The sequence below is a fragment of the Pseudophryne corroboree genome, chromosome 3, assembly GCF_028390025.1.
Source record: "Pseudophryne corroboree isolate aPseCor3 chromosome 3, aPseCor3.hap2, whole genome shotgun sequence".
NCBI classification, from domain to species: domain Eukaryota; kingdom Metazoa; phylum Chordata; class Amphibia; order Anura; family Myobatrachidae; genus Pseudophryne; species Pseudophryne corroboree.
The window spans coordinates 417102765-417107657 of record NC_086446.1 but is presented as its reverse complement, the minus strand read 5'-3'; positions in this window follow the sequence as shown (position 1 = coordinate 417107657).

Sequence of the window (4893 nt, the reverse complement as noted above, 5' to 3'; positions counted from 1 at the left end):
AACTGTGAGATACCGCTTCTTGCACCCAGGCATCTGTGGTAGACTGCTGCCAGATCTGTACAAACTGAAGAAGTCGGCCTCCCACCACGGGGTCCCCCAGGTGGAGGCCCGCACCATCAAGCTGATGGTTTATCTTCTGATGTGGAAGTCGGTCCTCTGGTAGCCCAATGCTTTTTAGGCTTACCAGACTTATTGTATTGGGACTGTTTACCATCACCCTTTCGTTTTGCTTTTCCTTGAGACCGAAAGGCCCGAAAAGCTGGAAATCTAGGCTTGAATTTGTGTGTGGAAGGAAACTTCACTTTCTTGGAGTCTGCTTCTGACTCCAAAATACTGTTTAATTCTTTACCAAAAAGAATATCTCCAGTAAAAGGCAAAGACTCCAGAACCGTCTTAGATTCTGAATCAGCTTTCCATGTACATAGCCAAACCGCTCTGCGAGCTGCTATTGCTAAAGCTGATGCCTGAGAGGCATATACAAGGCGGCTTCTTCCATAAATATTGCCGCCTGCTCTCTAGATGCCATTGAAAGATCCTCCTCCAATGCATCAGCCCAGGCTGACACTGCTTTCGCCATCCAGGCTGAAGCCATGGCTGGTCTTATGATTGCTCCAGACAATGAAAAAAAGGTTTTTAGAAAACCATTGATTCTCCTATCCGTGACATCATTTAATGATGAAGGCAAAGGTAATGTAGATTTTCAACCAATTGAATGACATGCGTATCTACTTTGGGAGCCACCTCTCTTTTTAAACAGTCCCCAGTCGGAAGAGGATAATTGGAACTCCATTTCCTTGGAATTTTAAACTTCTTACTGAGCGTAACCCAAGCTTCTTGCATAATTTCCATCAGCTGTTCTGACATGGGAAACTCAGTCCTAACTGTTTTGGGACGTTTAAACACAGGTGCCTTAGATTTTAACACAGGCTCTGCTGCCTCCTCTAAGGATAGAATGGCTTTCATCGCATTAATTAGCTCAGATATGTCCACTGAGCTGAGGTCTTCCTCCTCGTCTCCGTATGCAGAAGCGGGGTGTCATAACACCATTCTCTGATGAATCCTCATCTGAAACGTGTAGACTGTGAAGATTTTGTTTCATGTCTATGTGATTTACTTACCACCAGCCTTTCAGCCTGTTTTTTTTTTTTAGATGCTGCTGCTTCCCCTGCTGGATGTAATAAACCCCAGGTGGAATGTTGCATGTAAAGGTTAATAGTGTAACCTATCCCTGGTACAGAAGTTGGCATTATCCGCTCCACTATACTAGATGATGTCTGTGCAAAAGTAGCCCATGGGGGATCCACTTGCACCTTGGATTTTTCAAGAGACTTTGGTGAAAGCTAAAACAATTTGCACACAAACCATTCTGAACCGATCCTGAGAGGTTAACCCAGCTTTGCAAGACAAACAAGACATGAGTGTTGGTGCTGCTGTGAGTGTATTTTCCTCACCCTTGCCGCTCTTCGACATGATAAATAAATCACACACCTTTACCTTGTTAACTACACAATTTGTGACTGTAATCACTTTAAGGGCCAAATGTAAGAGTGAGAGTTTCAAAAAGTGAGAGATTTGGTAAGGTTTTGCAGTTTTCTTTAAAGTGGCAATCATTTACACAGCAAGATCAACCTGGTTTTGCGTGTAAATGATTGCCACGTTAAAAAAAAACCCCTGAAAAACTTTACCAAATCTCTCACTTTCTGAAACTCTCACTCTATTACATTTGGCCCTAAATTTTGTTAAAGTGACACACAATCTGACCCTACCCTGCTTTGCACCAGCATTGAGGATCGGAATACACAGAAAAATTTACAGAATTTTAGTAAAGTCAGCAATCACACTAGCAATCAGTCACAGGTTATACATTAGTATAATAAGCAATATGAGCACATAATCAACTACAAAATACATTTCAGGTATGTAGGAGAACATATTACTGCATTACCTTAAACAGGAGTTTTAAACGTATTCAGTCGGACAGCGAAAGAAACAGCAGTAACATTTCGCAGACTCATATGCATCAGGCACTTATCCAACTATTGATACTCAAAGGTAGATAGAGACTTAGTGCTGTATCACCCAGCTCAGGAGAGTGGGATACAGGGAGACTTTACCCCGCTTCCAGGATCGATCAATTACGTTAGCGAATGCTGAGTGGATCCAGACGCTAATAGTTGTCGAAGTCGAAAATATTAGACCCACATGCATCACGTGCAAACACCACACAGAGTGGCCTCCGTGCCCCTGCTTGTTCTGCCATGCATGTGTATACTCGCACGTTGAGTATATTGGCTCACGAAGTCCTGCGTATTAGCGCATGGTATGAGTAAATACGGTAGCATACGCATTCGCATGGAAAAGCCACAAAGACATTTGATATTTAATCCACATAGTGCATAATTTACACATAGCCTACACGCACCACACCAGCAAGTTACATTTGGTCAGAGGTATAACAACAGAGGGATTCAACTTTACAGGATATGAGGGGACAGAATTAGGTTAGGAGGTGGTGTTTGGTATCCAGCTGTACAGTATTTCAAGGGCAATATTCCGGTGGCAGTTTGCAGAAAGTAACACGCTCCTGCGCATATCTATGTGCAGGAATGTAATATTAATATTACACTGTATTTACTGTACTCTTGATATTCAGTGGGAAACCAGTGGAGGACATCTGCAAGTGCACCTGGACCAGGCATCGCCCACCTATTCAAACCAAACTATGACCCCTCATGTACAGTAAATGACCAGCCCTTTGACCTATGGGTGAAGAGATTACAGTTTCCTTTGTTTCATGCTTTGGACTATTGTATAAAAGCCAAGCCTCCTGGCCGGTCAGACACATTCTCTGAAGGTCATCTTTCCAGATTGACTGAGGACCGGAACCGGGTGGCGCAGGCGAACAAACATATGTATCCATTGGTTGTAGCTTTTTCTCTTGTGTTATTGTATTTCTGTTGTACCCCCTTTTAAGTAAATATTTGTTGCTGCGTTGGACCACAACATTACATATACAATTGGTGTCGCATTCCTTTCCTGTTAGGGGTTATAAAGTGTGTTCCGCCGCATGTGTAGCTACTTTGTGCTTACAGCGTGACGGAGTGCTTACGCAACGTGTACGCATCTCATAGGGGTTTCACACACACACACACACACTTAGCAGTCGCAGCGGCCTGAACATTTGTGTATTTAAGGTATTGCTTTTTCTTCATGTAAGTTAAACGAACTTAACATAGTGTACACACGCGCCCCATGAACCTACAGTGAACACAGATGCCCAAGTGAACACCGACGCACCAGTCACACAGCCGCCTATTCTGCAACTGGATCCTTTTATCTACACAGCGTCTCAGACGGAAGCGGGAACTCAGTTCATGGCTGGAACTTGGAGGAAACTGGTCATGAACTGGGGGGAGGGATGACCAAGGGAGTGTTTGACTTCCCACTGCTGATATCAACCCTAGGGTTTGCGGCCTCATACTACCCCTGGAGCCTATGATCCCTAGGGCCTAGCGCTGGTGCACCCTAGGTGGCAGCCACGTCAGTGACTGTTTCGTAGTGTCCTCCAAAAACAGTGCGGCTGTGTCCGTGTTCCTCCTCTAAGCGGAACCAATGCCTTACCATCTCCCCGTGCTCCGGCCACTGCCTGGTAACGTCTGCTGGACTTGCTAGTACATCCGACACAGACGCCAGCCGAAACAGCACTTTAGTCGTGGGCAAGCATTGTCGCGACCCGGTGGGGAGTTGTTGGAGCGACTCTTTCCAAGGTACGTATAAGACGCTTTTTAGAAAGATCGCTCAAAAAATAGTAAGACTATATAAATATAAATGAAAAAGCTTATGGCTGCTAAAAACCTGCAGCCCTCTTGACCATGGTCGAGCTCCTGGCGCACAAAAAAAAAAAGAATTTACTTACCGATAATTCTATTTCTCGTAGTCCGTAGTGGATGCTGGGGACTCCGTAAGGACCATGGGGATAGCGGCTCCGCAGGAGACTGGGCACAAAAGTAAAGCTTTAGGACTACCTGGTGTGCACTGGCTCCTCCCCCTATGACCCTCCTCCAAGCCTCAGTTAGGATACTGTGCCCGGACGAGCGTACACAATAAGGAAGGATTTTGAATCCCGGGTAAGACTCATACCAGCCACACCAATCACACCGTATAACTTGTGATCTAAACCCAGTTAACAGCATGATAAAAGATGGCTCACTACAGCAATAACCCGATTTTTGGTAACAATAACTATGTACAAGTATTGCAGACAATCCGCACTTGGGATGGGCGCCCAGCATCCACTACGGACTACGAGAAATAGAATTATCGGTAAGTAAATTCTTATTTTCTCTGACGTCCTAGTGGATGCTGGGGACTCCGTAAGGACCATGGGGATTATACCAAAGCTCCCAAACGGGCGGGAGAGTGCGGATGACTCTGCAGCACCAAATGAGAGAACTCCAGGTCCTCCTCAGCCAGCGTATCAAATTTGTAGAATTTTACAAACGTATTTGCTCCTGACCAAGTAGCTGCTCGGCAAAGTTGTAAAGCCGAGACCCCTCGGGCAGCCGCCCAAGATGAGCCCACCTTCCTTGTGGAGTGGGCATTTACAGATTTTTGGCTGTGGCAGGCCTGCCACAGAATGTGCAAGCTGAATTGTACTACAAATCCAACGAGCAATAGTCTGCTTAGAAGCAGGAGCACCCAGCTTGTTGGGTGCATACAGGATAAACAGCGAGTCAGATTTTCTGACTCCAGCCGTCCTGGAAACATATATTTTCAGGGCCCTGACTACATCCAGCAACTTGGAGTCCTCCAAGTCCCTAGTAGCCGTAGGCACCACGATAGGTTGTTTCAGGTGAAACGCTGAAACCACCTTAGGGAGAAACTGAGGACGAG